General features: G+C 46.6%; 1 long non-coding RNA gene across 2 annotated transcripts in view; it reads left to right on the top strand.

Moving 5' to 3' along the window:
* LOC147143206 (uncharacterized) overlaps positions 1–13,211 on the top strand; it is a 52,579-nt gene extending 39,368 nt beyond the window's left edge. Inside the window, exon 8 of one of the 2 annotated variants that reach the window (XR_015087976.1) lies at positions 12,801–13,211. This is a non-coding gene — a long non-coding RNA (uncharacterized LOC147143206). Of the gene's footprint in view, positions 1–10,948; positions 11,088–12,800 lie in introns of those variants that run through there. The other variant, XR_015087975.1, reaches the window with a different exon arrangement.
* The last annotated feature ends 108 nt before the right edge of the window (positions 13,212–13,319 follow it).

Below are 13,319 nucleotides of genomic sequence, written 5' to 3' on the forward strand. Positions count from 1 at the left end.
TGTGGAGAGATGCACACCCCTAATGCAACGATTTGATTCGTTTCATCGGATCGAAACCGATTTTCCGATTGCAATCGGTTCGTGTTACGTCCTTAATATGCTGTATATGCATATACTGTATATGCTGTATACTGACTCATGTTTACGCCACACGTTTGGTAGAATTTTGTCAGGTTGTCATAGTGAACGCCGAAAAGACTGCAAGTCAAAATGTTGATTATAATGAGTCTAATCGAAGCAGACAAATAAAACCAAAATAAATAAACGGAAAAATAGATATAGGCTGTCCAGTGTTGCTGTCTTTTACGGTAAACACCATATACAGTACCATCATCAAACATTGATTTTGTCTGTTCACAGCTTCATTAGTGCGACTACAAAGTTTGGGATAAATTATGGGTACATATGTCTTACAGTACAGGAGCAATATACCAAAAATACGGTATATTGTTGATACCGTATTTGGACCATCCATGCTGCTAATGTTGTTGTTCACTGATTACTGTCGTCCAAGGAGAGTGGGACAAATTGTTGATCATCATGACGTGTCCTTCACTCTAAAAACAGTTGGGTTAAAAATAACACCGTTTTGGGTCAAAAATGGACCGATCCACAACTTGGGTCAATTTGACCCAACTTTCTTGGTTGTTTTTTTGGTTGTTAAAAATTGGGTAATTTTGTGCAAAACAACCCAAAAAAATGTGCTGTTTTGTACAAAACAATGCAAAAAAGTAGGTCAAATTGACCCAATTTGTGTATTGGTCCATTTTTGACCCAAAATGGTGTTATTTTTAACCCAACTGTTTTTAGAGTGTACCGTAGATGGATTATCACACAATTGCTGTCAACCATCTCGTTGGCAAAATATTGCGCTAATCTTTTATGGTGAGTTACTCCTCTACTATTCCCACCCTGTGCAACAACATCACACTCTGACTGTGTGTCCGTTGCGATATGGCTGGTTTTCCCCATCCTCTTTTTTTTTTTTTTTTTTATGGCTGAATATTTCCGCGTCCAGGTGGATAATAAAGCAAGTCGTGTGGTTTTTAGGGTCAGGTCCGATTCCCCCCAGAGCGTCATTTGTAAACAGGGGAAACGTTGGCCGTGACGCAACGGCCATCGGAAGAAGTGGTAATAAATTCATCATTTTCTTTTTTTTTTTTTTTTTTCATGTAGCACTCTCATTTCCTCAGGGAATTCCAGCAGGGGCTTGAGTAAACAAACGCAGTGATTACATTCAAAGGCCAAACCAAAGCATCCAACCTTTTAATGTTAATATTTACTCTCCCATAACAGGACACTTTTAAGTTTCCCTGTGACCTTGTTCCCTCTCTTTTTTTCCCTCTCGACGCCGTCATTCGGCCACTCATTCATTCTCTCCGGCTCGCTCCCACGTGAGTGACTCCGACGGGGCATCCTATCCGGGGGGAAATCGCCATGGTAACCCAACCTCAACTCGCTACCCGTTGCTACCCCTTCACCACCGCATATACCCCCTTGTACTTTACCTACGTCAGAGAGAAAGTGAGTGTGTTAATGGTTGTAAAGGGGGGGTTGAATATGTCGGCGGGCGTGGGGGGAATAGCAACACACAGGAAGGGGGCCGTACTCAATGGGCAGTAAAGTGACGTCTGTGGATTTTTCTCTTTGTTATTGTCAGTGATAAGGGCCAATGTGCAGCTTAGTGTCATGCAAGGGACACTCTCGAGTCATCTACCAACTGTGCATGGCATGCTTCCTTTCGTGCCCCCCCCCCGACAGACGTAATGTGTAAAACGACGCCAGTCAAGAAACTGTTGCTGAGATTAGTGACTCACAAGTGCAGCACTCATGTTCACAATCACACTTTGAAGGACACTTTGGTTTTCGAACACCTTGGGGGTCCTCTAAATATAGCCGGTTGAAGCATTTGATAATTTATCATTTTCAAACACTGTATCGTCATCATATCAAAAAGTTAATAGAGTAAGTGGACTCATGGGAGGGTCAATTAAAAGAAAAAAAAAAAAAAAAAAGGCGTGTTGTGTAAAAAAAAAATTCAAACGTGTTTGATATTTTTTGTGTGATGAAGTTTTAATGTTCTTACAAGATTGAATCACTAAGTTTCCAAACTCTAAACTTTCCCCTGATATGAGTCGTGATATTGCCAGGCACGCCACAATTACAGCAGTTATAATGCTCAAAAAATTCCACTGTTTGCCAACAAAAATTTACGGTTTGCTGGAATTTCTAATGAGTTGGGGCATACACATTCATTGATTTAAAAAAGCCAAACAGTATTTAAAGTGCACTTTTTGTTTGAAATCCTAAATTCTGGCGCTGCTTTTTGACGAGCAACCAGTCCGAGGTGTATCCTACCTTTCGCCCGGAGTCAGTTAATTAATGGAAGTATTTGTCAACTTTTACTTTTGGAAGTATTGTCAACCATGTCAAAAAGTCAAAAGTGTAATTGGACTGAAAGTTGTCCAAAAAAGTCTATTTCCATCATTTCCAAGTTGTTTATGGACACTCCCAGTTGAAGTCACAGTAAAACTAACTCAAAATAAGGAGAATTAGACTCAACTCAACTCACCTTTGCGAGCAGCGGCATTTTGGACCAACTGGAGACACTGGAGGGAGGACTGGCTGACTCCAAAATGAAGTGCCTTTTGAAGTACCATTTCCAAGTGCTACTGTGAAAGGAGAGACTTTACTTTAGCTGCCCAAGATTAAAAAAAAAAAAAAAAAAGATGGATTTAAAAACATCACCAATTTGCTGGTCCAATTTAAAACACAAATTCGAGACGTTTTTTGGGGCCCAAGTCAACAGGGTGGGATGTACAGGGGCCGCTGGGAACAAACATCATAACTTTGTAGCTAGCACACGCTAGCACATAGCTTGATCTTGCAAACGTCCGCTAACTTAATGCTAACAGACAATGTGAAACGCTTTGGATGGGCTAACGGATCGCATTGATGTTGCGGTAGAAACATTTAAATAACGAATATTCAACCCCAAATGATGCAGCAACATAAACAGGAAGATGATATTGCAACACTCACAGGCATATATTCTTTCTCTTCTTCTACTCTTTATGTCTTTTCATCCAATCTATGTGTGTTAAGTCAGGCACAAAAGAAGCAGCACATAAAGTATACCTCCCGGGCAAATGGATTACGATTATTACGTGTGTATAAGTAGTGGTATATTTATATTATAGCATGTTTAGTAAAAGATTGTTGTTTTGAAGAATTCTGTATTGAAGCACAACACATTTTCATCAAAATTGCAAGATGTAATGGTGTAATCAAGCGCTCGTTATCGACGAGCACTCAAATGTAAGTACTTGTACCCGGTGTAAAAAAAAAAAAGAGGCATCGGCGCATTCCTAATCGCCTTACGTTTGTTTAAAATCTTACTGCAGGTGGTTCAAAAAGTAGATTTGTCACCAATCCTGTTTTGACCACGTCTGACCTTGGATATTTATAAAGTTTCTTTTCCTGTTTTCCGGTGAAAATGATTCCCCCGCGGATCTTTCTCTTGTCATTTTTGCCCGTGTCTCATTTTTTCAATGAATCATAAGCTCCTCAATTGCCACCAGTCTGCTTCTTTTTGTTTTTCTGCTCGTGTGCCCCGTCGTAGCCTCCGGTCCGCTTCACAGGAAACAGACTTCAGACTTCCTGGAAGCCAACGACTTTTGACTCGCTCGAGCTTTGGGTCTAACGAATTGAGTCACGTGTCTGGTTTGTGCAGACGTTTTTTTATGAGAGCACCGTCGTCATTGCTGTTTTGCTCCGTGCGGCTCGACTCGGGCTAAATCAAGCAGGACGTGAGGGGTCATATTTGGAGACCCACGTGTCTGCATCACATCCCATTTGATGAGACCAAACTCATTGTGACAAATGACGGTTTAGAGGTGTATTGTAGTGGGGGGGGGGGGGGGGTGATACAAGGGCACTAGCTTCCTCAGATTTGCATACGGCTACGGGGTGCCCCTGCAACCAACCCTTAATGGAAGATGTGCTTTTGCTAGCGCTTGGACTCGCACTAAAATTGCCTGTTGCGATTCATTTGCTGTTTAACAAGCGAGTCCTGAATGGATTCGAATGGGTTGCTAATTGCACTTTTGCCCCGAAAAACACATCATAGTCCCAAAAAAAGAAAAATCCAATTGGATCATTTTGGTAAACGGTAACTGGAGTGCACTTATGTTGTCCAAAGCGCTTTACCATGCCTCAAATTTACATTTTGGAAAACATCGGAGCTTCCTTTTTAGTTGGAAATAACTTACTTTAACCTGCAGGTTCGCTCGTCAAACGCTGGCCAACGGTAGAACCGAGAGCCTTCTTTTGCACTAATTTGACCTTTTTGTATTTGGTCCCGCTTGCTAGGATGGCGCGAGAGGCCAACAGCAAGTAAACAAAGGCCTTGATGCGCTGCCTACCTGGGCTTTGTTGACTGACTTCTCAACAGTTGAAACAGTTCTGACCCAAATCCTCAAATTCTGATTCGGCGTTTGCTTTTAACGGCCAACTGACTCCTCGATTGGAATCACCGCCGATCCGTGCGCAGCCCTACCTTTAGCAAAGGCAATCTTGCTGTTTGAACAGCCATGACCAAGGGTTTAAGAATGTGGCCTGCACCAGAAAGGCCTCAGGTTCATTCGGTAAGGTCACTGAAAGGCAGAGGCCAAATGTGAATTCTTGATGATAAAAGCCTTGGGAGAATAGAGAGAGAGAGAGAGAGAGAGAGACACCCCATCTGACGGGACGGTTATGGAGAAGTGGTTAAGCGCAGATGAGGAAATGTTAAGGTATGGGCACTACGAGAAGCGAACAAGCACGTGCAAAAGGGAACTTTTTATTGGGCAAACACTCTTTCCGTCTTCCGCCTTCCCTCCCCGAGAGCAACCGGGCCCCGTCTCGGAGCTCCTGCTTCCTCCTCTGCCGCTGTTCTCGGTCGTTCTAAACATTCTTTCCTCTCCTGTCACCGCGCGTCCCCGTCTGTCTGCCGCATCCCTCAACTCTTCCTCTCTCAAAAGTGCTTCCCCCTCATCTCGCTGTCTCTCTCCCACGCGCCCCCCCCCCCCCCCGGCAACGCAGTGGGAATCAACGCACTATAAACGGCGCAAGCCGTCAACCACCAGATGTAATCAAACGGCGTATCATTTGATCATATATGTCGGCCCGTAATCCGGCTAAGAGTCAAGCGCTATTTTGGGCGCGTGCCCAAGTGTGCAGTAGACGTTGCCCCCGGAGACATTTGGTATGCTTTCTCAGCCCCCTTTTTCTGTCAGCCATCGCGGTGAATGACTACATGCGCGCATTTGCGTATACGTGTAAGCCGCGTGCGCAATATCGTAGCCGGGCGCCGTTTACCGGCAAGTTGTACGTCAGTCACACAACGGGCCCGTTGCCATGTTTTCCTACGGAAGCCGCGCTCACGGGAAGTGAGGAGGGTGGCGTTTGTGTGAAAGAGAAGGAAGGCGGACAGAAGGAAGACAAAAAGGAAGAAGTGTGACGTTGCCTCCCTGAATCTCTTTATCGACGTGACCCCGGTCGCGAGGGGTCTTTGCAGACGCATGCAGCGACGCTCAAACGCATACGAGTCAGGGCGACACAAATATGCTTACGTCGGTGAGGCGGTTCACGCCGGTGTTTAAAGCAATTTATAACCCACTACTCTCTTTAACGTGACATGGACGGGCTGTTTTTTTTGGCCAGCGCTGACGCACTTCAGGCCCCCTCTTTAGTGGCCGTTCATTAAATTAGAGCTCATTACAGGCAGGCCATCGTAAATCAAGGCTCCGGCGACGGTGACAGCAGATAACGCAAACTTCTGCGGCAGCAGCACGCGGCCGTATTGATTCCGCCAGAGCCGCTTCCTGTGCGTCAACCCCGGGAGTGTGTCAATTTCGTCACGGCCGAGAGCAAACACAGGAAAGGAAATTTCATATCCGCACCTTGTCAGGCTTTACGTTTTGAAATAGTGCGACGGGAGTTTTAGGCACCGGGCGGGAGGTTGCGTGCATCCGAAGATGTTCGCGAGTGGGGAAAAAAAAAAAATAGGCTGGGACCTCAAGTTCACCGCAATGTCAAATTGAGTTTGAAGTGACCATCAACTGAAAGAATTCTGAGCACTGACACAGAAGATGCACTGTTATTCCGATGCGTGGTTTTTTTTTTTTTTTTTTTCCGCTTTTTTTTTTTATTTCAGTTTCAAAGAGAAGGCTTACTGTAATTGTTTATACAAGCTGTGAACTTTATATCCATCATTCCTCCTGAACAAACATTCTTATCTCTGGCACAGTAAGATATGGAAGTAATGTGTTTGCATGCATTCTTTGTAACCGCCAATCGCGGGATCTGCAATTCACATCGTTCAGCTGAACAACAGCGCAAAGTCTGCTTTCATTTCCTCGACCTTTGTCGATGGTGGCAATTCGCTAAAGCTTTGTTTAGTGGACCACCTTTATCGTGAAGAGGGCCCGTGACTAAGAGGAACGACACGGTCGGCATTCTAATCCCTCTTGTTCCCACTGTTTAATGTGCACTTTGACCTCCCGCTGTAACCAATTTGCCACAAATGGCTCTGCCGGGGGAGATCTGAATGCCTGACATGTCTTCTTTTATCAATAACCGTCTGAGTCAAGGTCTTTGAAATGAAAGCCGTTCGGAATGTTCTATTTTTGGCACCGGGTTCACACGCTTTAGCATTACACCACCGTCGCCGCAGTCGTTTTTTTTTTTTTTTTTTTTTTTTTTTTTTGTGATGTCTAGCCCTCCCTCCCTTTTCTACCCCCCCCCCCCCCCGACCGCTCGTTCGCTTTCTCCTCATCAATCACGCTGTCCATACGAGAAGGTCACCGCTGGATGCAGGAATGGTGCCGGTCGGGCCTCGGCGAGCGCCTGCGTTGTTTTACCGACGCCCTCGCATCTGGCCCGGACCCCCGGTAGCGCCGGGAAGCGCGCCAAGAATTCGAGGAATGCCCCCCCCCCTGGTGAGCGATAAGAAGGAAATTCCCCGCCTCCGATTGGACCGGAGGCCCGGGGAACAACAGGCGCGCAGACAATCACTGGGGAGAAATGAAAAGGAGATGACGACAAAGCTCGGGCTGGCCGAGCGGGGTCTGACTTTGACACTAAGACAATAAACACGGCAACGGCGGCTATCCTGGGAGGCCGAGGGTGATGACGAAGATGCGAGTGATGACACGTGAAAGGGGGAAAGCGGAGGGATGGGATGGGTGGGGATGACACGGGCATGGTCATGAGAAAAGTCCTAATGAACCGTGACGGACGGGATGGAGTTGGATCAGACCTAACAAAAGGGATGCGAGAGGATGAGCCAATGCTAGATAGCAATGGCGGGGACATAGAACAGGCCCAACAACCGAGGCGCAGCCATGGGACAGGAAGGCGAGCGTGATACACCTAATTGGTTGACGCGGATGAGAAAGATGAGGAAACGCGCCTCCGAGCAGATTTTTGGCCGCTGAGTCCCGCCGTTTGACTGACAGCACCTGCTTATGAGTCAGCCCCACTGGCTTCCCGACGGTCGCCCACACTTTGCCGTCTCCGACACAACCCTCGGATCAGCCTCTCGTTTGGCATGGCCCGGTAAATCCGACTAAATGTCCAAACTGAATGTTCATTCCCCTTTTGTCTGGCTAGAGAGGCGGTCAGCCAGTTGCAAATTGGTTTGGGCTGCTAAATTGCACCAGGAAGGATTGGATTACCGACCACCGGGCCAGTTTCTCCTGGGTTACATCAGTAATTAGGCTCCCTCATCTGCGAGGAAGCACATACCTCACAGACACATGACTGGCAAATGCGATTCCAAAGGTGTATTTGAAATTGTTCCTTATCTTTTGGGCATTTCCGGCTACGCGCTTTTACCGATTGCCGCGCAGTATCTCAAACACTCACCCTGTTGTTCTGTCAAGGGTGTATACCTACGTGGTCCATCCTACCATTGGCAGCGTAATGCTTCTCATAGCTGACGATTCATGCGGCCGGTATAGGATCCGACCCCGCTCAAAGTTCTATTCAGCAACTGATCAGTGATTCCGATCATAGTCCAATTTTCACCCCAAGTAAAACGCAGATCGCCTCAAGGTCCCTCGTTACCTTGATCGGGGTAAGCTTGAGAACATAAATGTTCTGGTCTACTATTGGAAGCGCAGTGATTCACCTAGCTATCCCATCGTAGACTCGGTAAGGTCAACCCCTACTCGCATCACCGTGTGATTGGTCAATCCACAGTCTTGTCCGTCTTTCATCTTTCACAGAATGAGTCAAACTGGCGGTTTCTGGCCAAAGATCAGTATGGTTGACATGTCTGACTTCCATGCAGCCGGTTGCTGGGATCCATTTCTACTCAATGCTCCGTTATAAAGCACAATTAATTTGAACTTGCCTTCCGTGTCTCCAAAGGGCTTTGCACTCTGCTTTGACCCCGGACAGGATAAGCAGTATGGGAAGTGGATTGATGGGTTTTGTCCCGTTTTACAAGAGTTCTTACTGTTCATGTCTGATCCAAAAACAAGACTTCTTTGTATGCAGATCGTAATCGGCCTAACTACTAAAGGAAATGAAAGATTGTCCCCATAAAAACCGCCTAGGGTGTCGTATTTTGTATGAAAATGTATCACTCTTAAAATATCAAGATCACGGCGCAGACCTCGGCCAATTGCAATAACCAAATTGAGATGGATCACAATATTCCAGCCACAAACTGAACCGCTTTCCTCCACAGCATCATACTAATGAATCTTTTAAGGCAAGCGTTGACCTTTCGTGAACAAGCAAAGCCGGCCACTTAAAGGACTCCTTTCCGTGGGATCGGATCAACATTGTGAAGGTCAAGTGAACCCGATGTGGGCGCAGAGCGCCGCGAAGACAGACAATACGCGACGCGCTATTCGTCCCGCTGTGCGGTTTGCGCAGAACAAATTGGGGTCGGGATTCTGATTCTGTGAATGTGAAGGCTCCTGCCTCGGTTTAACTTATGGGTCAAAACCTCACGTAATGACATAGTGCGGTTCCCCGGCTTTTCGACCCATCTGAAACAGCTGACGCAAGGCGGCGAGCGGGCGGTTGCGTGTGTGTGACTTTTGAGGGGAGGCAGTGAGAGGCGGCGGCAGGCGGGCAAAGGTAACTCTGTTTTTAGGTAACCGCATTTGAAAAGAGCCCCTGGGAAGTTTGGACGACTGACAGCTGAGGCGGAGCTCGGGGGCGGCCGAGTAGGCGGGAGAGTTTTTCCTGTGTTTTTGCATGTGTTTTCCTTAGCTACTCAGACCTACAGTTTGTATGTATACGGTCGATATGTGGCGGCCACAGTTGAAGGTGAAGGATCCACCAAGAGTTGTACGAGAGCGGGCCCCCCCCCCGGGGGACGACCCGTGGAACACCTCGATTTTCCCCCAGGGAGCAACGTTGTTTCGGTGGGGGCCTCCTCCCTGCCACCTTTTTACCTCCGACGTGCAGAAAACCCCAAAGAGTATCCCTGACACTAATATGGAAAAAAGCCTGTTTGGAGCGAATATAAGGGCAAATATTATTCTTCCTGACAGTTACCACGGCGAGCACCTCTGACCTGGCAGTGAAACTGTCGAAACAAAAAGCCCAAAGACTTTTTTTTTTTTTTTTTTTTGCTCCATCAAAGGAAGGCTACATAAAATAAACACGACCATCAGATTACCACGCTTGAACACGAGGCCACGCTAACCCCCGGCTCCGGCGCAGCTCCACAGCTCTATGGGAGTTAAGTGTGGGGTCCGCTCAGTCAACACCGTGACGCAAAATGGAACAGGCGTCTGACAGAAGCTCCGGACTGGATGGAATAAGGCCCCTACCCGCGGGCCCACAGGTCGAGGGACGGAGGGTAAAGGTAGAGCTGAGAAAAACACCCGGCGTCCCATATTGGTGGCACCTCTGGCCCTGCCCCAAACGACGGTCCTCAGGACATAAAGCCGCCAGTTGGGGAGCTGGAGCAGGGCACAGCGGTTTGGCGCTAGTGGTGAGACTGCGAGGCCGGATCTGACCTCACAGGGCTTCTTTATACCCCGACGTGTGTCTGCGGACACCTTTCGAGTCGGGGACATGCTAGGAAAGGAACTACGTGTTTGCGCTTATATGTTCACGTTTGGGTGATGCAAAAAAGAATCGGATCCGCAACCTTGAAGGCTTTCCTCCACGCTGCCTGTTTGTACGTCTGGCTGAACGTGACCTATTTCCCTCGCCGGCCTTCAAGAGCAGTCTGTCTACACCCTCGGTCTGTGTCCGTGCCAGTCTGTGAACTAACAGAGAATCTCCCCCCCCCCCTGCTCCTGTGTTTCCTACCTCACCTTTACACAGGACTCAGCTGTGAACAATGTTCCACTCTCTGGCCGTCTGACTGCGTCTGATACAGCCAGACTCTTCAAATATTTTCACTATGAGACCCAAAAGACTTTTTTTTTTTTTCTTTTTTTTTCCCCCCCCATTTACACGGAGCCAGACTCCATAGTGATGCAGCCCGCCCCCTACCCGCTTCTGGATGAGGCCATGATACAAAAACAATTTAAGTCCACATCACGTTTAAGGTTCCACAATGTGTGGTAATGATGACTGCTTTGGAGCGAGAAGAGCCCACACACTTTCCAATCCAATTTCCTGATAGTCTCGCAGCCTCCATCAGTGGCCCTGACGTATGATTTGAAAAACGTCCTTACACTGCCGGCTCCGGGGTGACGTAGGGCTCAGGTAAAATGTTGCCAGATTACAAATAGGGAGCCTTTGCCAAATGGTAGCTTTTAGTGTTAAGTGCGCAGGATTACGCCATTACGGGTTCCCGATCGTGACTCCCGTGCGCGTGCGCGCAACACCGCCAGTGCGGTTGGTCGGGCCTCACAGCAGCGTTGCGTTTCTCGCCTCCCTACTGTTTCCCTCCTCTTTTCATCCTTTTCTCTTTTCTCCTCTGACTCAGCTGTTTTCGTAGGAAACTCCGTCTCTTTGAAGAGTGGAAGAATCTTTCATTACTCGACTGCGGGCCCAGAGAAGGAAAAAGGGAGATGATAGGGGGAGAAGAACTGCTCCATTGTCTTCAGGCGGCCCCCGTAACACCCCCCCCCCCCACCCCCGCACGTCCTCCTCTCCCCGCAGCCGGCGATGGTAATTGTGCAGGGCTAATTACAGAGAAACGGCAAAACAACAGGTGTGGGTGACTGTGCACCTGGGCGAAAAAAAGACGGCCCCCGGTGCGTGCGTGAGGCTGGTGTGGTGGCGCAATTCCGGGGTGAAAGTGTGCATGACATGTCGTCTGTGTTGGATCACAGGAAGCGCTTGTGTGTCACACGCTTAATCCCAGTCAGACGGTGCTCACAGTAGTGCAAAAAACATCAAACAATTAGCAAAGGGCCAGTCTGAGGCTCCACCTGTGTCGAATTATACGTCTTACGGCCTACATCTGTGTGGCATGACTGGAAAGTGGAAATTGCCGTACAAAGGCATGCTAATTAATATGATCGCCTAATCACTGCTTCTCAAACTGTAACTTGGGGTCCACAAAATAATTTGCAATATGTTATTACAGCGCCATGGCGGCTTGAAATAAGAGCTTAATTTGCTCCGTGACCACTCTTGTCTCAAATCATCTTCCATTAATCCCTTCCCACCTTCCCAAAAAAGAAAAAAAAAAAATGAGTGTGTCTTTTTATAAGGAAAAATAGCACTCTCTAATGTTGTAAGTTGTAAAATTATTGAGTGATAACATAATTAAATATAATGGCAATAATTAAACATTTTGATTGAATGTTGTCAATTCAATTAAATGCGCTGCTCTTTCTGGTGTTCCCGCTTTGGCCACCGGGAGGCGGTATAATAGTCATGGAGACACGTGAAACAGAATAGTGCTTCTTCTACCGCTATTGCAAGTGACTCAGTTAGATGCTGTACTTTAATATTAATTTATATTAATATTTCGTTTTTCATAAAGGATGAAGAATATATACCTGTGAGTATTGTTATATTATATTTCTACAACTGAACCTTTATTGATGCTAACGTTTAGCATGCCAATGGCTAGCATGTTTAGCATTAAGCTAGCAGGCGTTTCTTAAGACACCATTGTTTGGTTGTTTTATATACTTAATATGTAATTCTCTTTGTGCTATGTTTAGTTTGATGAACTTCAATGAGAGTGGCATTAAACAGCTTGAAGACTCTTTTTTTTTTTTTTTATGAATTGCTTACGATTTGCCATACTGCTGCTTATTGTGAGATTTGGAACCACACCCAAACCTGACAGTTAAAATGATCCTTCTTTTTCTGGTAGTAAAACTCGCGAATTTGAAAAATATTCCCTCGGGCAGTCGGAAAACTCATTAAATATCACAACCAAATCGCAAAGTCAGCAACAATGACACAAACCACTGCGCTTTTATAAACTAACTCTATAAACTAGTCGATTCACAGCTCTGTTGTTAGAGCAACACATTTAATTCAACGGAATTTTGTTGAGTTCCTTTATGTTAACAAATCAAGTTGAAACCAAAAAAAAAAACATGACATTTAGGGGTGTAGAAGGCACTCATTTTCATCAACGTAAAGATTATAAAGCGTTTATAAGATTTCTTCCCTGCAAGTAGCCCCTGGACCCGAAAGGTTTGCGACTTAATTGATTAAGCCAACCACAGGGGTGCCTCTGTGTTTTTGGACGTCTGCAGTGAGAATACTGGGGAGATGAGACCGAGGTGGGGTGGGGGGGGGGGACAACAGTGATGATGTAAGCAGTGTGGCTGATGGAGTCTCTGGGCGATAGTGACGTTCTTTTTTTTCAGCTTTTTACCGTAATCATGCGAGGAGCTGACCGGAAGAGAGGAAACCGGTCTGGATGGAAGCCAGCATTGCAGAACAATAACTTTGCAGAGACGTCAGAGGGCTTCAGCCTCCAAACAGAGACGCTGATGCACTGTTTTCTTTGGCCTCGTGCTTGATAAGTATGTGGACTTAACTGGATATGACAGAGACCGGGTGCAGCAGCAAGTCCATGCCACGCTGTTAGTCATTTGACTCCATGATACCGGCACCACCTGTCTGCCCTCAGTGCTCGGACATCATCAGGGGACTTCACCACATCAATGAAATGGGAAAGCACTCGAATGTGTCACATCAATTGAAGGGAAATTAAAATTCGCCTCTGCACTTTTAAGCACTGACCTTTTTTTTTTTTTTATTCTTTTTTTTTTTTACGATAACTTGCATCGGTGGGGACTTTGTCTGATCATCGTTTGTTGCCTTGAGTCATGAGCCAACGTAAAATGCGACCATTATTACAGGAAATGAGAGCTGCGCCTTTG

The sequence above is a fragment of the Filicampus tigris genome, chromosome 8 (genome assembly GCF_054856515.1).
Source record: "Filicampus tigris isolate MCC_2025a chromosome 8, RoL_Ftig_1.0, whole genome shotgun sequence".
NCBI classification, from domain to species: domain Eukaryota; kingdom Metazoa; phylum Chordata; class Actinopteri; order Syngnathiformes; family Syngnathidae; genus Filicampus; species Filicampus tigris.